The sequence below is a fragment of the Dermacentor silvarum genome, chromosome 10 (genome assembly GCF_013339745.2).
Source record: "Dermacentor silvarum isolate Dsil-2018 chromosome 10, BIME_Dsil_1.4, whole genome shotgun sequence".
Classification (NCBI taxonomy): domain Eukaryota; kingdom Metazoa; phylum Arthropoda; class Arachnida; order Ixodida; family Ixodidae; genus Dermacentor; species Dermacentor silvarum.
In genome coordinates this window covers 130,767,127-130,789,754 of record NC_051163.1, presented here as the reverse complement: position 1 = coordinate 130,789,754, position 22,628 = coordinate 130,767,127, and the positions used below count along the sequence as shown (strand labels likewise).

General features: G+C 47.5%; 1 protein-coding gene across 1 annotated transcript in view; it reads left to right on the top strand.

Annotated features, from left to right (window-relative positions):
* The window catches only part of LOC119431857 (ATP-binding cassette sub-family C member 2-like), a 1,116,245-nt gene that overhangs the window by 907,754 nt on the left and 185,863 nt on the right, over positions 1-22,628 (top strand). The gene's annotated exons all lie outside the window — the stretch shown is intronic.

Sequence of the window (22,628 nt, the reverse complement as noted above, 5' to 3'; positions counted from 1 at the left end):
GGAGCGCCGACGGGGATAATGTTTCGGACGGACCACGTGCGAAGATCGCTGAAAGGGGTTAAACAAACGCTGCAAGAGACCGACACCCCCGGAAACACTGTGACGGCTCTGGCCGACCATAGGAGGCTATGGGCCGACCTTAGCCACGCGCGCGCGGGTGGGTGTTATGACGTCAAATTTCAGCTTCTGCCGGCGGCCGCTTGGAGTAAAGGTGCAACAGAAAATGACAAAAAAAAGATGTTTCTCGTTCTTTTTTTCAAAGCAGCTTGTTATATTCGTCATTTTCAACAGTTCAACTTTTGTTCCGACGCAAAATACCACCCGCCGACTTTTGTGTCCGTATCCCTTTAAGCTTTTGTTTCAAAAAGCTGAATGGTGAGTTTTTAATGAGACTATATTTGGTACATAATGAAGACAATTGGCTTAAAATAAATTTATCCAAATACTTCGAAAGAACTGGAAAGTGAATATCGGTCGACCATTTTTCATGTCAACTTTCTCACGTGTCTTATAAACGGCGGTTACTTTAGCCATTTTAGTGTTTGTTGGGAATACGACTGTAGAAATGCATAAATTGTAAATATGTGCTAAAACCGAAGCAACATCCTCTATGACATATTTCACAGGCTCTATTTGTATGCGATCAATCTCGCAGCTACATGAATTATTAAAGCTGAGAAAGGCTGCGCGAGCTTCTGCCTTCACTGTTGGTTGTAGAAAAAAACGTGCTTAGATTACACTACGGCACTTATCATATTGACATCGGCAGTGAGCCCGCTACAAGCGGTACAGTAGTTACTATCACTGACATCCCCACATCTTACCACGTTTTTTGTTCCGTTTGTCACAACTCAAACAATAAAAGCGCACTAAAAACAGCAACTACTCGTGCGTCGTGGTAAAAGGAACTGCTAGCTATTTATTTATTATAATTTAATCAGCAATCGTGTCATGTATGCATTTTGCGCCTATGGTTACATGTATGTACACTTTTCTTTTCAAGATTGTTATTTTTTATTCGTTGGTTTTTTTTTTTTACTGATATTCCCCTGCTGTATTTCTTTTTCTATGTATACGTGCGCCAGCACCTAGACTTCATGGTTGTTCCTGGGCACCATAAATAAATTATTGATTGATTGATTAATTAATAATAATAATAATAATAATATTATTATTATTATTATTATTATTATTATTATTATTATTATTATTATTATTATTATTATTATTATTATTATTATTATTATTATTATTATTATTATTGTGTAGATATTCACCTGCTCTCCTCATGGCCCCTCTTTCCTTCCTCTTCCCCGTACCTCTTAGCAAAACACCAGGCTAGGGGACTTCTCCCCTAGGCCGACTTATCCGCGTCCCGTCGATCAAACTTTCCACTTTCTTTTTGTGTGTAAACGCAATTCAGCTTCGTTTCTTTATGCCCTGCGCTACGTCTGCAAAATATAGCTCTTTTGCAGGAGTCTCAAGAATATCATTGGCAAATCCACGACTAACATTCGCCGCTTCGTAAAGCCAAGCCTCTACAGCCAGTGCGCAAGAACTGTGGCCACACTGTACGCTAAAGCGAAAAACGGGTGAGTTGACGCTGTTTTAAAATCTGTGTACAATTTCTGGTCTCTCAGAAAAATAAATTAAATGATGCCACAAGAGCAGAACCATTCGGGGAAACCCGCATTGTAGCCTATGCGTTTTCATATGAAGTACAGTTCCCTAAACGTCTCGCGCTCAGTTTGGCGATCATCGCATACTGTACGCCTGCATCAAGGCTGCAGGGAACTGACCACGAATAATTGAGAACATGCAAAAGCAAGTGTGAGTTGGTTTGAGGATTAATGTGGAAAAGACTAAGGTGATGTACAGTAGCCTGGCAAGAGAACAAGAGTTCGATTGGCGAGCAGTCTGTTGACGCTGCGAAAAAGGTTACATTTTTCCCGCACGTGGTCACAGGAGACCATGATCGTGACAAGGGCACTCGCGGACAAATACAGATGTGTTCTAGCACATATCTAAAACCCTTTCAAACCGCGTAGAAAAATTTCCCAATATCCTTACAATGAAAAGCGTGCGATGCATTCCGTCAGAAGGCGCCAGAAGGTACCGGTTTCTCCGAAACTTAAGAGCAGCAGGAAACTTGAGAACTAAAGGCCAGCGTAACCAGGGATGAGAGGAACAATCTTAGCTCTAAGGTTAAGAGACAGCAAGACGACAGTATTGATTACACTGCAAATGCGGGCCGCTAATATTTAAACTAAAATTAGTAACAAGTAGTGGACTTAGGCACGTCATGTAATGCATAAAACAGGTGCACCTTGATGTATATATTGAGTACCGAGGCAAGGCAAGCGCATTCGTTGGCGATATAGGATTGGGTGGTGTAACAAATTTAGAAAATTGTCTGGTATAGGCTGGAGTCGGCTCACGCCGGACAGGGCTATCTTGAGGTCACCAGGAGAAGGCTTCTTTCTGCAGTTGGCATAACTAGCCTAATGTCTACGGCAGCATGCTCAAAGACTTATCCACGTTAACAAGCGCACACCAGACACAGAGGCAGTGCTCGACCCTTGCGTCATGAGCATGCTGTTGTGGTTCTACCATTCCACGACTAAAGTTAAGATAAAAAAATACGCTTAACCTTGCACTTGGCCGCGCAACGCTTGAAACAGCGAAGCTGGGCGATCGTAGCCCAGCATTTCCGGAAGTGCGCGCGAACTTTTCATCTTAACACTCGTGATGATGATAATTTGTTTTCGCGCTTCTCGGACTTACGGCCGTCATTGCGCGTTGCATAGCGCAGCTTGCAACACCGAAACTGCGTTCCAATGCCGACACCGCGTTCCAGGAGACCCGCTCCGTGAATGCGTCTCTCTCTCTCTCTCTCTCTCTCGCTCTCATAGCCCGCAAAACCTCTTCACCTCGCAGAGCACGAGTGTACGAACGCGCCAGCTGTGGACGAAGACGACGACGCTCGAACGCAATCATATGGTTCGCATAAACGCGCGTTCTGCAAGCGTGGCTGTATAGCCTAGTAGCCGGCGCTCGCCTTCGGAGCGAGGGTACGCGGATTCGAATCCCGCCTCGGCAAGAAATATTATTATTGCGATAGCAATTATATGGACACTCAAAAGCAGATTTATGCCGTCCGCGTCGCCGTCGCCGTCGCCGTGAGGTTCCGTATGACGTCAATGGAGATGAAATCGTCGCCGCGCGCCGAACGCTGTATGTGCGAGTGATGATGATAAGTGGTTCTTGAGGGAAAGGGAAAGGTTGGCGCTATCTTCTGCAGCCCTTGAGGGAGCACGGCTCAGCGCCAAAACGACAGGGCGCGAGGGGCGCGCGCTTTCACGGGGAGTGAACGCACGGCGGAAAACAAACGCGCGTTCTGCGCCGTGCTCGCTTAAGGGCTGCAGAAGTAGCCGTCTCTTTCCTCCTTTACAATCACCATATATGTAGAGCAAACGCGCCTTCTTCCGACGCGCGAGAGGCCGTGGGGGAGGGGGGAGGGGGAGGGAAGGGAGGCGACGTTTAGCTGCGGCACCAAGTGCCTATTTATATCAGAGGCTCCGGCAACAGTCACCACCGCCGCACGCATTTTGAGCGAACGCGGGCAAAACACCGACGGCGTCGACAACAGTTCTGCGTGTTGCCGGCGCTGCTGCATGTCCAAGTTTATACAGCTGATAAAGCTAATATCATTACTCCGTATAGCTCTCTACAAATTTGCTATCGCAATTGATGCTTCGCCTTTCAGGTGAAACTGCGACATTTTTTTTTCTTTCTTAGTAGTTTCTTGATACGCACCACAAATTACGGTTGCCTTAAACAGCTTCGCTGTTAAAATTACACCTGAGTGCGTCATGCATTGAATACAACAAATAATCGTAAAACATAAAATTCTCTTGAAACTGCAGCGCGCACACAAGAAACGAGGGCAATAAGGCGAAGGGGACAGACATGCGCTGACTCGCAACTCAGTTTATTTTTGGAGGGAAATTACACACATATATGTGTGTAACGCCTGTCTGTCACCTTCGCCTTATTGTGCTCGTTTCTTGTGTGCGCGCTGCAGTTTCAAGATGAATAGCAACGAACTCGCCCAACTTTCAGAACTTTTACATAAAATTCTCATCCACATAACCGTAGCACGAAGCTACATAATAAATCCATACAGGGTTCTCAGATAGAAAGCTTAGCAGTTGATGAAAAATTCCACCTGACTTAGGGGTTTGAACACAGGACCAATGCCTCCCCATAGTGGTCGCTCTGCTAGCTTTCTTCCCGAGGGAAGACCGTGTGAATGTCCTTTGTAGCCTCGTGCTGCAATCTGGCAGAACACAAGTTCCTCTTTTTTGAATCTGCCTCCACTTTGCGGGCTTTGGCAGAACTCATCTGCAAAAACACCTTAAACAAAAATGTTAGGTCTAACCTTAAGACACAGGAAGATAGCGGTGTGGATCCGAGAGCAAACGGGGATCGCCGATATTCTAATTCACATTAAGAGAAAAAATGGAGCTGGGCAGGCCATGTAATGCGTAGGATGGATAACCGGTGGACGATTAGGGTTACAGAATGGATACCATGAGGAGTGCTGTCGAGGACGGCAGAAAACTAGGTGGGGTGATTATGTTAGGAAATTTGCAGGCACAAGTTGGAATCAGCTGGCGCAAGACAGGGGGTAATTGGGGATTACAGGTAGAGGCCTTCGTCCTGCAGCGGATATAAGTATAGGCTGTTGATGATGATAATGATGATCTCCAACACAAATAATTAGTAGTCGTCAAGAGTAGCATAGTGGGTGCTCTCCAACACAAATAATTAGTAGTCGTCAAGAGTAGCATAGTGGGTGCCAAGTGAAGGGAAGTGCTGTCTGGTGAATTACACTGCAAGCCCACACTTCAAACAGAACTCGATCACACTAAAACATGATGAATAAATACTAACACTTGGACAACCTAAAAACTACTTAACAAACACTAAACATGCTCTTATTTCCACGTATACGTTAGTCTGTGGCGTCTAGTCTATGAAAGTCAGGCAACCCTGGCCTACCGCTGAGACGCTACAAAGAAGAGTCGTCTTACTGCACTCGTCGTCGCACGTATGTTCCTGTCTGAAGCTCATCGGCTCTTTTCCCAAGAAGTCGGTGCTCTTGTCGATGGTGTAATCGTTACCTTGCCGTCGTCACGTCGCCTCGTTCGTCTTAGAAGTCGGCGTCTCGTACTTCGTCAGTGATGTGGCGAGGCATTGCTTAGGCCTAATTTAGGACGGCATCCCGACGTTAGGCCCGACGTTAGGCCGACGTTAGGCTGACGTTAGGCCTAACGCCGAGGAATATCGAACGTGCCGGTCTGCCGCAGAAGAGGGATCCTCTCTGGGGTGCCCGGTCCCGCCGTGAGAGGCTGCAGCCAGTCCAGGGGCCTCGCTCGAACTTTGCCGAGGTCCACGGCCACACCTTGGACGGCCAACGTCACGGACTGAGCCAGACCCCCAAGTCTCTCGTCGCCAGAGCGTAGCTGACGATGCGACTTTCCTGGCCCGGAGCCACGTCGATAATCGCCGGGCAGCGCCGTTCATCCTTCGATTACGCCTCGGGTCACGCGCCTCGAGGGCTCGTGCCGTTCCGAACGCCGTGCCTCGATCTCGTGCTCCTCTTCCTTTTCGCGCCGCAGGCGGCCTCTTACATATGACAGGGTCCCTTTATTGAATACCGCTCAACTATCCCATGTACCACTGCGCCAGCACTCGCGTAGTTGTCACAGCACGTCGCCAATTCTACATGCTCATTCTGAAATCAAAATAAAATAATGGCGTTTAACGTTACAAAGCAACTCACGGGCCTTGAGTAACGCCGTAGTGCAGGGCTTATCATTAATGTAGAACAGCTGCGCTTTTTTTTACCGCGCACCTATGTCCAAGTACACGATCGCTTTGTGCATTCCTCCCTATGCGGCCGCCCCGGCCGGGAACCGAATGCACAATCACGTGCTCGGCTCCTGGACACCATAGTCCTCAGTACTCAGATTACGGAAGCATCCTATCACAGTATCAAACGAAAAGGAAAAAAAGCAGGATAGCGTCTTTGTCCCAATGCCGTATAGCAAGAATCACCGTAGTGCATTTTTAAATCACAGGTCTGGGACACATCACTCGAAAGGCGATATACTCTCCACCTGCCAGAAAAAGAGGAACAGATCGCTCACTTTATCCCCAAAGATTACTTCCAACTCGGAAACGGCCTCTCCTATATAGCTCAATAATTGCCTTAACGTTAGGTTGGTTTTCGTCGCGGTGCAGGGTGCTCCCGGGATCTAAAGGACGCCTGCTGTACGCTCTGTGGTGTGTCACGTGGCGCGAAGTCTTGTGGATTATGGCCTCCGGCATTGCCTACTACCTGACGCTCATCGCCAGGGCCTTAGTGCTGGAGTGAGTATGGTATATATTGAGTACAATCATGAGCTATTGTTCAAATGTGCACAGAAAAAGAAAGCTCTGCAAATTAAGGACGGCTCAATGATATCAGTTCGTGTTTTCATTCTGCGTTTTGTGACTGTTGTTTTACTACGTATCGCTGTGTTTCAAGTTTCGCTCATATTGTAGTGGCTGTGGACTATTTCGAGTGTGGCTTTCCTAGAGTTTTTATTTTATAATCTGCTTTTCTAGTGAGGTTCTTGAATTTCCTAGGAACTTTCACGGTCCAGAGTGAACCAGCGGCATTGCCAACACCATCAAAACTAAACGGAACTGCAGACTGCCATAGGAAGGTACCAAATATACGTTAATTACCGACCTATCATGGCAAAGAACCAGCGCTATGCCCTGTGCCCTTGTGGCATAGGCATAACACACCAAACCTCTTGCACTCTTTAGTGAAGACTATTTATAAAATAATATCAAACTGCCATTGCGCTACATGTTGACAAATACTTGATGTTAGCATTGTTTATTTATTTAGAAGTGTGTGCCATTTCTATCATTTCTTTCTACACCCTTTTTGTCCGAATTAGTTTGTAGCGTTATTCTCATTGCGTGCGTTGCCACCCCCTCCCCAGCCCCCGCCCCCAATCTTATATGCCACGCCCGTAAGGGCCTTTACACTCAATAAACAGAAAAAGAGAAGTCAGGCAGAACACATCACTGGTCTGACGCATGTCCATGTAAGCGAAGCTTTCTTTGTTTTGGAGAAGGGTGCACTAAAACACAACACATGGTATGTATAATGTGCAGGTCTCTTTAGTTGCATATTAGGACGTGTCCGTGGTTTCGTATCATTGCATGATTGCGGATAATACCGGTTTGTGGACTATAAAGTAAAACGCGTAGTTAACGGCTTCCATATTAACAATTGCTGTGATGAACACATGATCGATATGTCTACCAAATCTTGGCTCATCACGTCGTCTCATACCGGCAAGTCGTTTTCAGTCGCAACTTCTCTTTCGCGGCCTGCCGAAAGACAGATGATGATGATTTCCGAGTGCTTAATTCGCTTGCGACTACGCGCATTCGTCATACATTTCATGGGGATATAACACATGAGGCGCGCAACCTTTAGTCAAACAGAACTGTCGACCGGGGCTGATTAACGATGCGCTTAGAGTTCACGATGTATCGTCCAAATTAGGCACTATATAAGCCGATACATTTCTGTATATATTGTGCCACACTTTCCGAGAATTGTGAGAAGGCAGCGTTTTTATGTCAGTGTGCACCTGCGAATCGATACTGGTTAGAAGCAGACACCGAAGTAGAGAGCAGAGGCTAAGAAAGCTTCGCTTTATTAAAGGGAAAACAATATTCCGGCAGGACCTATGGCACTGTGACTACCAGCGTTAATGGGATTAGCCTTCAAGCAATATAGTGATACACCGTATTGCTGAAGACATTTTTATTGAATATCCGGAGCGCTCACTCTTAAGATTTACGTTGCTTCGGCTATATGTGATTTAGCCTGTCTCCAAGATCGGCCTACTTTCCTATGCCACTTAGTCGCCAGGGTGGGCCGTGTTCTGTAGCAAATAAAGAAGAAGGTGCGCTGAGCACGCGCAGCAGCCACGGGCACTGCTCGCTGTGTAGCTACCAGATGAAGAACGAGTCAGATATCCGGGTCTGGGTCTAATCCCCGTCGCTGTTTGCTAAATTACAAGTTGGGGCCGAAACCCGCCCTGTCGTCTGGCCCTCGCGTTCCCGCAATGGTGCAACTCCGCACCAAGTGCGGCTTCGTCCGGAGGGCCATTCACCAAGGCCATTTCGACAATCGACGCCCTGCAGTCAGATGAGGCCACCGCAGTGCGGCTGCTACACCAGCACCTCGAGCTCGTCTTGGCCAAGCAGGCGGAACTCGTCGAGTTCGACCGCGCAATACGCGAGACGCTCACGGATGCAGACCTGGAAGCAGACCTGACCACAGCTTTCGAATATGAACAACAGGTTAGCTTCACCAAGACAAGCGTGGGCCTGGCTACCGAGCCGCGGCCACCGATCCTTCCTTGTCCTACCGCGCAACTTGTCTCGCCAGGTACGGAGTGTAGCCCGCGGCGTCTTTCGCCCGCGTTGCCCAGACAAAGCTGCACATCCCGAGGTTTTCTTGGGAGCGACGCGACTGGCAAGGCTTTTGGGACCAATACCAGACACGTATTCACGGCAATGACTCGCTATCGAAGACAGACAAATTTAAATATCTGCTGACGTACCTGTCCGGGTCAGCTAAGACAAATTCCGGGTATCCGCCTGGCCGATACAAAGTACTATGTCGCCATCAAGGTGCTGTCTGACCGGTTCAGCCGCTGCGACATGCTGGTCGATGACCATCTGGCCCACCTACTCGCAATAGAACCCATTCGCAGTTCAATAGATCTCGACAAGTTTCGAAATCTCTATAACGAGATCACTTTCCGCACAAGCACACTGGAGGACCTTGGCGTTTCACCAGATGAGTATGCTGCTGTTCTGCGACGCGTCATCATGAAGGCCTTACCACCTGACCTTGGTATGCTGTACCGTCAGCGGCTGAAGGAGGCTTCGTTGAACCACGATGACACGGCAGCGATTACAGAAGACAAGTCCCATCAAGTAAAACATCTGATGACCTGCCTACGAATTCAAGTCAAAGTGAAGGAGGAAGGCGCCTTCGACCTAGCCAGCTCACCTGCAATCCAGCGGCATGATCCACGTGAATCGCGACCTCTGGAGCTAAACCCATCGTCTTCAGCGGCTCTATCAACTGTAGTGAGGTCCCCGTTTACGCGTCCCTGCCTCCTGTGCAACACGTCACACCACACAGTTCAGGAATGCTCCACGTCGCTCACTTCAGAAGAAAAGCGCAGGAAGCTTCAGGCGCGCAGGCGCTGCTTCCGCTGCGCCAAGGGCAACTACGTTGTCAGTGAATGCCGAAACGCCAGGAACATGGAATGCGCCCACTGTGCTGGACAGCACTTGGCGTCGCTGTGAAACGTGTGTACTCCGACTCAAAACAAAGCAAAGCAAAACAAGGCAACACGTCTGCGCCATCCGTGCAATGCGCAAGCGGGCAGGAGTCCGTCGACACACCTCCTCCTGCAACATCTGTGACCACGAGTGGCATCGGTCTCATGCCGGTATTCCTTCAGACGGGCATAGCTTGGGATGTCGCACCAGCAAGGTCAATTTTGTTGCGTTTCCTACTATACGCGGGCAGTCTGCCCACTTTCATTTGGCAGGACGTTTCTCGAACACTTAATTGACCTGCTCAAGGCGTTGAGCGGCTCAACCTATTCACGTTCGGGTAAACTCAGCGCCTGTGACCCTGACATGTACCGAGTATCCGTTACACTCCGCAGCCAGCACAGTACCAAGGAGACTACTATAGGTGCCCTCGAAGTGCCCGAAATCTCTGCGGTAACCAGCCCACCAGCGGATGGCGCGATCGTCACCATGATGACACACTGCGGTCTTGTTCCCGCTGATGCACGCTCTGTGGCGACGATTTTCCTGAAGGACGTGATCAGCATCCTGATAGGCTCCGACCTCTACTGGGAGATTGTAACCGGACAGATAATTCAACTATCGCCACAGGTTACGGCAGTGCAGACCCTTTCTGGGTGGACCATCCACGGAATGCTCCACGATTTATCCAAAGGTTCCGGTTGTTCAAACCACATCACTCTTCCTTGCTGTCGGAGAGCCTAAGGCAAACGACGCCTCACTAGACGTGGACATCTCTTCTGTGTGGCGCCAAGACACCCTCGGCGTGCAAGATGATTCTGACGGTAAACATGACGCCCACATGGCTCTCGAGGAGTTCGAACGCCACGTTTCGAAGAAAGGAGGACGCTACCAGGCTCATCTCCTTATTCGGGCGCCAGGTCTCGACGCCGGCCACAACTTCTCCGTTGCTAGGCAGAGGCTCTTGCTGCAGCTCCGACGCTTTAAGCAACAACCAGATCTTCTCGCCCAGTATGACAAGATGATCCAGACTTATTTTGACGAATGTCACGCCGAACGAGTTCCCGACCAAGACGTGTCCTTCAAGTCGAGCACGTACTACATGCCGCATCATGGAGTGACTCGACGCCAAGCAGTCACTACCGAACTCAGAGTTGTTATCGACGCATCGTCTCATGCTCCGGGTCTACCAGCCCTGAACAGCGTGCTTATCGAAGGACCAAAAATGAATGATGATTTATTGAAACTGCTGCTCAACTTCAGGTTTCATCAAATCGTTATGGTGGCTGACATAAAGGAGTACCTGCAGATGGTCATTCGGCCCGAGGACAGAGATGCACTCCATTTCTTGTGGATCGCTCATCTCCCGACGCAGCATAAACCATTGAGCCAATTGTTCAGTGGCGGATGACCCGCGTTCCGTTCGGTGCCACGTCCAGCCTGTTTCTGCTAGCGGTAACGCTGCATCATCACTTTTCTGCCACTGAAAGCCAATTTCCCGACACAGTGGCATGCCTCAGAGAATACTTTTATGTAGGCGATTTGGTAGTCGGTGCGAACAGCGTTTAGAAAGTGCCCCAAATTTATGCGGAGGCAAAGACCATTCTAGAGGACGCCGGCTTGGAGATTGGTAAATAGGCATTAAATCACTCAGTACTGCGAGAACACTTGCAGAAGGACGGGCTCTCTTTTAAAGACGAAGGTGGCGATCCATACACCATGACAGTCTTAGGGCTTTGCTGGGAGAGAAGCGACGATTCAATCATCGTCAGCGCAGACCAGGTCATTAAGTTTGTATCACCATCAGCCTCTATTTATGTCCACAACAGGACAAAAGCCTCCCCCTGTGATCTCCAATTAGCCCTGTCTTGCGCTAGCTAATTCCAACTTGCGCCTCAAGATTTCCTAACTTCATAACCCCACCTAGTTTCCTGCCGTCCTCGACTGCGCTTCCCTTCTCTTGGTATCCATTCTGTAACTCTAATGGTTTACCGGTTATCCATCCTACGCATTACATGGCCTGCCCAGCTCCATTTTCCCCCTTGATGTCAACTAGAATATCAGCTATCCCCATTTTTTCTCTGATCCACGCCGTTGTCTTCCTGTCTCTTAACTTTAGGCCTAACAATATTCGTTCCGTCGCCCTTTGTGCGGTCCTTAACGTGTTCTCGAGCTTCTTTGTTAACCTCCAAGTTTCTGGCCCATGTGTTAGCACAGGTAGAATGCAATGATTGTACACTTTTCTTTTCAACGACAGCGGTAAGCTCCCAGTCAGGATTTGGCAATGCACTCCAACTCAATTTTATTCTTCTGTAAATTTCGGTCTCATGATCAGGGTCCCCTGTGGGTAATTGACCAAGATAAACGTACTCTTTTACAGACTCTAGAGGCTGACTGGCGATCCTGAATTCTTGTTGCCTTGCCAGGCTATTGAAGATTGTTTGTCTTCTGCATATTAATTTTCAACCCGACTCTTACACTTTCTCGATTTAGGTCTTTAATCATTTGCTGTAATTCGTCCCCATTGTTGCTGAATAAGACAATGTGATCTGGAAACCGAAGGTTGCTGAGATATTCACCGTTGATCATCACGCCTAAGCCTTCCCAGTCTAAGAGCTTGAATACTTCTTCGAAGCATGCAGTGAATAGCATTGGAGAAATTGTGTCTCCTTGCCTGACCCCTTTCTTGGTAGGCATGTTTCTACTTTTTTTTTGTGGAGAAGCAAGGTTGCTGTGCAATCCTTGTAGATATTTGCGAAGATATTCACGTATGCCTCCTGTACTCCTTCATTACTCAATGCCTCTATGACTGGTGGTATCTCTACTGAATCAAATCAAAAAGTTTCTATCAACCATGCCTATAACGAAACGAACAATTCTTCAAGGCTTTGCAAGGCTGTACCATCCCCTTGGCTTTCTCGCACCATTCTCCGTTCGGGCCAAGTTGATTTTTCAAAATGTCTGGAAGTTGGCAGCACTCATGGGATTGTCGGCGACCTCAAGAGCAGCTCACCGCGTGGAATGGCTGGGTTTCCAAACTTCCGACTTTGAGCAAGGTTCATCTACCCCGACAAGTCAACAGGCCACAAGAACACGTAGTTGGAGTCACGGAGCTGCCTATTTTCGCAGACGCTAGTCTGCGGGCGTATGGCGTTGCAGTCTACGTGTGTTCCGAATAGATGAACTCCCGCGCGCCCAGTACAAATCTTTTACTGAGCAAGGGATGAATCGCGCCATTTAAGCCCCTGTCGCTGCCTCGTTTAGAGCTTCTTGCCTGCTTGACGGCTGCCCGCCTCTACATCTACATGAGGAGGATATCGTGTTTCGAAGCAGCAAGCAGACCGTTTTTCTGGACCGACTCCCAGATAGCCATTCATTGGATGTCGCAAGATCCCGGGCGTCGCGACCTGTATGTCAGAAATATGGTCGCAGAAATACAGCGACTGACAGCAGGCAACAAGTGGACCCACTGCAGAAGCAAAGAAAATCCTGCCGTCTTACTCGCAAGAGGTATCGCGGCGGTCACGCTCCTGCGTTCGTCAGTGCGGTGAAAAGGCCTTACTTGGCTTTCTTTACCCATGCACACATTTGGAGAGCGACGTTACCTGCTCAATCCCCTTAACCGCTCACGTCTTAGCTTCAGACGCCACATGCATGGTCACCACCTTGCAACCGCAATCGTAGCTCCAAATCGCAGACTACAGCCAGTACTCGCGCCGTCTTCGGATTACTGCATGGGCCTAGCGTTTCATCAGCAACACAGGGCTACGACGAGCCCCTACGTCCGGACCACTGACTGCTCAAGAAATCTAACGAGCCGAGCATTACTGGATTAAACGAGTCCAGCAGGTGCACTTTTCGGACGACATAGAAGCACTTTCAGCTAGTAAACCGGTACCAGCTTCATCTCACCTGCTGCTTCTACGTCCGTTCCTCGACAAGAATGGGTTTATCCGCATTGGAGGACGTCTCCAGCTTTTGACAGGCCTTCGGTCAGTCCGCCATGCTGTAGTGCTTCTTGGCCGTGAAGTTGTCGCACAGCTGCTCATTCGTTACACCCACGAACGGATGCTTAACTCTGGCGTCGAGCAGACACTCACCGAGCTACGCGAACGCTTCTGACTGCTAAAAAGGGGCCAAGCAGTGACGTCTGCCTTGAGAGGATGTCCGATTTGCAGAAGACGCAATCTCGCACTAGAGTCAGTGCGAGATTGCGCGATCTCGCACTTTGGTACATTGGAGGTACCAAAGTAGAACTGTGAGGGGGACCTCATGTTTTCCAATGCATACGATATAATCACATAAACAGCAGCAGGATTCATCCAACAAGCGATGACGACTTTACACAACTCAGAATGTTATATAAAAACAAAATAACAAGATAATACAATAAAAATAAAGAAATATCATTAAAAGGTTATTTAATTATGATAACCTAAGAAAGGCAAAAAATGATTATAAAGACAGTTTAACTTGTGAATTTAAAAAAATACAACACGAACGTATTTATTTAAAATCTATATGAACAATAAGAGTGGAGAAATTGACAAAAATACTTGAAAACACACGTCCGCAAAAAAGACAAAGACGAAAAGGAAAATCCGCAAAAAAAATCTGCAAGAAAAAAACATCGCAGAGAAAGCAGCTCTTCTAACCATATTATTTTTAATTTTCGTGTAAAGGAGTAGAAAGAAAAGGTATTCTTAATTTCTGCACTAATTGAATTCCAAACACTTATACCAGTGAATCTGAGGGTAAACCTTGTGTGAATTTGATGTGATTTTCGGTGAAAGGAGGTTATTCTGTTGAGAAAACCTTGTGTTGTGTGAATTAACAATGTGACACAAAGAAAGGACGTCCGTAGGTATGTCAAGTTGAAGGAAGCGAAGCATGAGAAGCGATAACTTATATTGAAATAAATACCGAAGGGGTAGAATACGAAGAAGTTGGTAAAGAGGCAGGGTATGGCATCGCAGTGGTGTAAATGTCATGAGCCTCAGTGCTTGGTTTTGGAGGAGTTCTAAAGGCTTGAGGTGAGTAGGATATGTGTTTCCCCATGTAGACAAACCGTATGTTAAATGGATACCTATATATGCATGATATAACGAAGTAATAAAATGTGGTGCAAAGTATGCACGTGCTTTTATGAGAACATGAATACCAAATGACACTTTGTGCAGTAATGAACTGACAGGGCAGTGGTATTTTAGGTGTTTGTCAAGGGTAACAGCAAGAAATCTCACTTTTTCGTATATCGGTAGTGCATTGTTATTGAAAGAAATTGTTATGGTATTTACTAATACTTTCTTGGACGATTAAAGAGGACAAAAGTTTGCGGGTTCTTCCCCCAGGAATCTCACAATTGACCTTAGGCCTCAAAACCCGGCAACTGTCTGTACTGCTACGGTGTAAATGTGCAAGACTCCCGTGGTCCGGCTGTGCTGCAGATGGCACTATGAGCCTCCAGGTTCTTACTAGTTATCGTCAAAAAAATTAAACTTGCTATCTAGACGCAAAAATCGCTTCGAGTGATCGTGGCTTGCGTTAGCCACGTGCGGAACCTAAATGCTGTAATTTTGATTTCATCGGGCCTAGTAAAGCTGGCAGCACTGAGGAGGTCTACCTAGATCTGATTAATTTGCTTGCTTCCTGCTGCAGCATGCTTATCAAAGAAACCGCTTTCGGGTAGAAGTGCCGGTTCATGCATACATAGCTCGATGTACCAAAAAATTATGACACCTTAGCGAAGAAGTTACGGGCACTATCACGACTGTAATTGAGGCCGAATTAAACTTTGAATCTAGAGCTTTCCACCCTGGTTCTTTAGCTTTTGCTCAATATAATAGAGTTTTATTCGCCCGTTTTTCATGCACATGAATCTGCTGGTCCGCCTAAGCACATAACGCTTGTCGGCTGACCTGGCAGGTGGTAGATACATCAGCTACAGGATACATACCAAGGCTCAATGATACACAACACAAACATCAGATAGCAGGATCCCGCCCTGCGCGACATGAAAAAAGAAATAGAAATAAAGAAAGAAAAAGATCGATGAACAGAAAAGCAAGTATAACTTGACAAGTAGCCATAAATAGACTAGACACATCAAGTAATAGTAAACATGCAACGGATCATGACCCTAAAGCCACACAGAAATGTCATTCTTGCATTGTTGCTAAGCACCAATTTCTTATATTTTTCACCAGTGTTCTTCTTTTTACAATATTGCATAAATCATTACTGAGATCATTAAATACTGCTCAGACATAATACTTGCTTGGTTTTTTACCATAGTTTGTGAAAACTGTTGGCTTAACGTATCTGTCTGTTTTCCTCAGTGTAACTTCTTTGTGGACAGCTACCCTGAAATCTCTTGCGAAATAGTGCCGCAGAACCACTGAAAACCTAAACATTTCGCTTACCTTGAGCATGCCGAGTTTAGGGTATTTTTCTTCTGCAGAAGCCATAAGACAGTAAGAATGCATTAGTAAGTACACATTAGTACGGGAAAGATTGAGGAAGCCGTAAAATATGGACGCAGCATTAAATCAATAAGAACAAAGCTTGGCATAGGACAAGGCAAGATGTATGCACTGAAAGATAAGCATGGTAATATCATAAGCAATTTCGATGACATAGTAAAAGCAGCGGAATAATTCTATACTGACCTGTACAGTGCCCAAAACAGCCAAGCTACTTTCATTCAAAATAGTTATGAACCGGATACAGAGGCTCTTTCTATAACTAGCGCAGAAATTAGAAGGGCCTTGAAAGACATGACCAGGGGAAAAGCTCGTGGAGAAGATAGAACAACAGTAGATTTAATCAAAGGTGGAGGAGACATCATGCTTGAAAAGCTTGCGGCCCTTTATACGCAATGCCTCACAACTTCATGTGTACCAGAGAGCTGGAAGAACGCCAACGTTATACTAATCCATAAGATGGGAGACGTTGGAGAATTGAAAAATTACAGGCCCATTGGCTTGCTTTCAGTATTGTATAAAATATTCACCAAGGTATTTTCCAATAGAATCAGGGCAACACTTGACTTCAGCCAACCAAGAGAACAGGCTGGCTTCGGGAAATGATATTCTACGATGGATCATATATATGTCATAAATCAGGTAATTAAGAAATCTGCGGAGTACAATCAACCTCTCTACATGGCTTTCATAGATTATGAAAAGGCATTTGATTCAGTAGAGATACCAGCAGTCATAGAGGCATTGCGGAATCAAGGAGTACTGGAGGCATACGTGAATATTTTAGCAGACATCTACAAGGATTCCACAGCTACCTTGGACCTATCAAGAAAGCGGTCAGGCAAGGAGACACAATCTCTCCAATGCTATTCACTGCATGCTTAGAAGAAGTATTCAAGCTCTTAGACTGGGAAGGCTTAGGAGTGAGGATCAACGGCGAATATCTCAGCAACCTTCGGTTTGCAGATGACATTGTCCTATTCAGTAACAATTAAGACGAATTACAACAAATGATTGAAGACCTTAATCGAGAAAGTGTAAGAATTGGGTTGAAGATGAATATGCAGAAGACAAAGATAATGTTCAATAGCCTGGCAAGGGAACAAGAATCCAGGATCGCCAGTCAGCCTCTAGAGTCTCTAAAGGAGTACGTTTATCTAGGTCAATTACTCACAGGGGACCCTGATCACGAGAAAGAAATTTACAGAAGAATAAAATTGGGGTGGAGTGCATACGGCAGGCATTACCAAATCCTGACTGGGAGCTTACCACTGTCGTTGAAAAGAAAAGAGTACAATCATTGCATTCTACCGGTGCTAACATATGGGGCAGAAACTTGGAGGTTAACAAAGAAGCTCGAGAACAAGTTAAGGACCGCACAAAGAGCGATGGAACGAAAATTCTTATGACTAACGCTCAGAGACAGGAAGAGAGCGGTGTGGATCAGAGAACAAACGGGGATAGCCGATATTCTAGTTGACATTAAGCGGAAGAAATGGAGCTGGGCAGGCCATGTAATGCGTAGGATGGATAACCGGTGGACCATTAGGGTTACAGAATGGATACCAAGAGAAGGGAAGCGCAGTCGAGGTCGGCAGAAAACCAGATGGGATGATGAAGTTAGGAAATTTGCAGGCGCAAGTTGGAATACGCTAGCGCAAGACAGGGGTAATTGGAGATCGCAGGGAGAGGCTTTCGTCCTGCAGTGGACATAAAATATAGGCCGATGATGATGATGATGATGAGTACGTGTCCAAGTACAGGTGTTGTTAAAAAGCTTTTAGCTTCGCTCTCTCTCGATGGCATGTGATAAATGCCAGACGTGTGCGATATAGTGGGGATATATTACTAACGATGACCGGGCTGCGCGAGGGCTCAGTCATAGTACGCTGGCTTAGCTAGTTATTATTACCGAAGCTGGAGGTTGACAATCTAAAGTTGCATGCGCTAAAGCAAAGACGCCTATATTTTCTCTCGTGACTCGCATAGAACGCATATCATCGCTGTGGATTCGGTGTATGTGCTGCACAGGCCAAGTTTGCGCACGTGCTCACTAAGCTGGCGTCGTCGATTCAAAACGTGTGAATCCGATTACTATTAGGGCTCCTCCGAGTCACCGCGCTATCTTTCGGTTAAAAAGAGAGTAGTCAAAAGTGACTAACACGGCAAATAATACCTTTTACTGACCTATACTAACTTTTTACTACCTATTTAATAACATAAGGGGACCATGCAGGTGCATGGAGGCTAAGTTAGTGAAGTCTACAACCGCTTCCTGGCCGTGGGCTATTATGCCATGTACAGGTAGTCTTTGATTGGACTAACAGTTATGTGCTACGTCCTGGCGCACTTACGTACGGAGAGACTCAAGCGGGGTGGGAAAGGCAAGGAGGTTTATTTATTTATTTATTTATTTATTTATTTATTTATTTATTTATTTATTTATTTATTTATTTATTTATTTATTTATTTATTTATTTATTTATTATTTGAATACTTTCATGAGCCGCACGGCATTAGAGAAGAGACTAGCATATGCTAGTTTGGAACGAACGAAAGCTTTATAAAGGAGAAGTTTAAGAGAAGAAGGCGCCATTGAAAATTTATGGCGCCGGTACCAAAGCATGCTGCTAGCATTATTAATAACATAATTAACGTGTGGTTGCCAAGACAAGCTAGAAGTAACGTGGACTCCTAAGTATTTGTAACTGCTCGCTTCCTCGACAACGGAACTATTAATGTTATACTTGCTAGCGCTGGTGGAACGTTTACGCGATATTCTCGTTAACTTGCACTTCGCTGCGTTGTTTCGTTTTCCCTGCGTTGCACCAACCATAAATATTCTTAAGGTCAGACTGTAGGAATGATGTGTCAGTACTGTAACAGTCAGCTGACGCTGGAACAGAAAATAACCTTTATTGATACAAGCTGTTCGTTTAGAGTCTGGCCCCTGCAGGCACGTGTCGGCATCAACAGCAGGAATCGGTGTTGGGTGTGTCCGATACGAACAGCGCATGCGTATCTTGTACGATACATCTTCCCCGTTTTATTCGTTGTTTGAAACATGTCACTGGTTCACTTGCATGGTTGAAGTTGTGATCGCAGTGAAGCCTGTTAGGCTGCCTCCTGCTTCTGCATGGTGGAACGCCTCACTGTTGGTGTAGACTGTCCGTCCGTGGATGGTGCAGCCACCCCTCTTGGACTGGGAACCTGCTCGTTGACGGGCTCGCACTCACTCTCGGACTCGTCCCTTTTGAGTGTGCTGCTCTTGAAAGGTTCCAGCGTCGCACTTAGATGCCTGCAGTTGCGGCGAAGCTTCTTTCTATCCTCAGTATGCACCCGGTATGACCATGGCGCTTCCACTTGCGCTTTGCGGGTCCACTGTTGGTCACGAACCCTAACCATTTCTCCTTTCCGGCGGCACGGTAGGGATTTCGCACCAGTATCCAGAGATTTGCGCTTGAAGACAGTTGTTCTTGACTGTTGGTTGAAGTCCGGAAGTTGCGTACGCAGTCTTCTGTCTTGCAGGAGCTCACCGGCCGACCGACCGTCTTCCAGCGGAGTCGAACGGTAGGAAAGTAGTCCTAGCCAGTAGTCCTGCCGTGTCTCGATTTTTAGGGGCGAAGCTCCTTATAGCGGCACCCGTTCGTCCCCGTCGTAGTAGGTAGCCCCGTCTAGTTTTAGGGGCGAAGCTCCTTATAGGCTCCGTACAGTGAACAGGCGGCGCTGCTGCGCAGCAGCGGTGGCGCGATGCTCAGCGTCGCATGTGGCGGGCGGAGCGAAACTGGGAAGGGGGAAGACCGCGAGATTTCGGAACTACGTATACACGCCTCCGAAAGCCGCACGTATATCCGCGATCCGCCTTCTTTTTTTGTGCGTGTGTGTACGTGAAAGTACAAGCGTGGCCCTCTGTGATGGCAGAAATAGTTTTTGCGGGGTTCAGGCCTATTAAAGGAATAGACGATTACTTTCACGGTGCAGCGTTAACCAGCGGAGACAAGCTCTACGCTGCTTCGCGAGTTGCTTGTGTGAAAGAAGTGGACGGCGTGGACGTTCACGCGAACTGCCGTTCGCAACAGGGAAAGTAAGTAAACGACGTCATCCTTCACTTGAGTAAAGCTTACTGTTATACTAAAATTGAAGTCACTAAACTGGCACCCTGAAAACGTTGTAGTTGACCGATTTCTAATCGACGCCTCACTGTTGGCAATACATGCCTCATTTCGCTCCGGCGCGTTGTACGCCGCGGCCTATCATTTGATGCCCCTGTGACACTGTTACTTTATATTGTCATACAGCTCGATCTGGACCGCGTGCAGCTACACGCTCACTCGTAGGCTGTCGTCAGCACAGTCATGTCGAGTGAGCTAAACGATTCGGATTGTTGGATCGTGTGGCAGTGACCATGCTGTCCTCGTTGACTCGTTTGGGACCCAGTCGGAGCCACCTGCTGCGCTGATAAACGAGATTTATTAACTAGGCGATCTTAATTTACATGACGCGAATGTTCGTTTTTCATCATGTACAATGATCGAAGCTCATTAGGCCCCTCTCACAAGATACGATTTCGCTTACGAATTCCTTTCCTTGCATACGCGCTTTGCTTTTACAATGATACATCGCAAAAGTATATCACAAGAAAAATCGCACCATGTGAAACCGCGCCTCTCAAGCGCCAGCGGCCGAAACGAGGATCGTTGAATTAGTGCTCGCCAGCACAAAATAGGCTTCCTTGGCATAAAATATTGCTCATCGCACATGCCAGTGCTATGCTGATCATACCGAATGCTACGACAACTGCAAGCAGTCGCCAAATCAGCAAAGTCGTGACAAATTTCTTTTAAATGTTCAGCAGCTGGCCATGGCCGCTGGCGTCGCACAACGAGCTGTGAAACGCGCATGTGTAGCACGCTTTACAGAACAAAACCTTCTCACAAATAACAAAGAAGCTGACTTACTTTACTCTCCTCACAGCTGCGATTCATTTTTTTTCGCCGTTCGATCTCATAAGATTTGCCAGGAAACCTGTACAACTTTATCCCGGGCTGGCCTTCGTGGTTGTGACAGCCCTTTACGCAGCAGTATCGCCGGTTCCACTTGCTTTTTTTTTTTCACCTCCGACGCTTGCCGATGAAGCGCATGCCATTGCACCGTCGCAAGACGTATAAAAAAAAAGGAGGCTGGTGAACAAAGCAAAACGGCTTCAACCGTGGCCGAGACGAAATGAAGCGCGCGGGAACGAATACTCATCGAGCCGGCCGAGCTGCGGCGCCCACTTCCCAACACTGTTGCGTCGCTGCGCCAGATGGCGCCAGAGCAGCCGCAAACTCGACTGTACGGAGCCTATAGCGGCACCCGTTCGTCCCCGTCGTAGTAGGTAGCCACGTCTAGTTTTATGAATTGCTCAATAGATGGCGTTGTGTGTCCGTATATGTATGTATACCCATATATACATATATATGTATACGTATAGTATAACCGGAAGCCGACTTCCGCTTCCGGTTCCACTTCCGGTTCCGCTTCCGTTTCCACTTCTGGTTCTGCTTCTGGTTCCGGAAGCCAGCTTCCAGCTTCCGCAGAACGCTTCCGGCGTTTTACGAAAAAAAATTCCAAAAGTTGTGTCCGTAGCGCGGAATCGAACCAGGGACCCCTCGCTTCCGAACGCGCGGCGCTAACCACTACGCCACGAAGCGCTTTTTATTGCGATAGCAATTATATGGACACTTGCACCGGATTTCTGCCGTCGGCGTCGCCGTCGTCGTCGCCGTGGTCGTCGCCGTCGCCGTCGCCGTGAGGTTCCCTATAGATAAAATCTTCGCCGCGCGCCGTATGCCCGACAGGAAGCGTGCGGGGACGCGCGCTATCACGGAGAGCGAACGCACTCAATCTCCCACGCGCAAGCAAGGAAGCGGAAAGCCAGCGCCGGAGGAAGCAGGGGGGGGGGCACTTCTCTGCCAACAACCGCGCTCGTCGCTCGTCCGCAGTCTCTTATCTCTCCCACGCGCAAGCAAGGAAGCGGGAAGCCAGCGCCGGAGGAAGCGGGGGGGGGGGGGGGGGGGGCGCACTTCTCTGCCAACAACCGCGCTCGACGCTCGCTCGCACCGTCTCTTATCTCCACACGGCTCTGACCTTTAAGCGCCGTGCATTCGCAGTTCAGTTTCCGTTGAAGCGATAGACCGCACGTACCTTCGCCCGCTGCGGCGTATGCTTGCTGCCAGCGTTTTGACAGTCGTTGTCTGCTGTCATTCAGTGTGATCTCTTCGTGTTTGTGCGCGCTCACACCACGCTTGTTCATTCAGTTCGTAATAGTCGGGCCACATTTTCCAACTCACGCTACACACGCAATGCTGCCCGGATCGGCAGTGCAGCGCTACAGGTGTGTCCCTTCGCACGCGCTGCCCACGGGAAGCGCTTCTCATCAACACCACCGTTTCACACGCGCCTTCTCGTGGTCATCGAGTCTCTCTTCATGTCGGTCTACTTACGCCGCAGCACACCTGCTTACTTAATCAGCTCATGTTTACTACAATTCATATTGCTACCAAAGCCGCTCACCTTACTTCGTATGACATTGCTGTGTTGCTATCGCATTCATTGCTTCGTCCTTAGGGCGAAACTGTGACATTTTTTTTTCTTTCATGGTATTTATTACGAATACGTAAGATATTTCCATAGCGGCCAAAACAGTCAGCCGCGTCTACAAGCACAAAA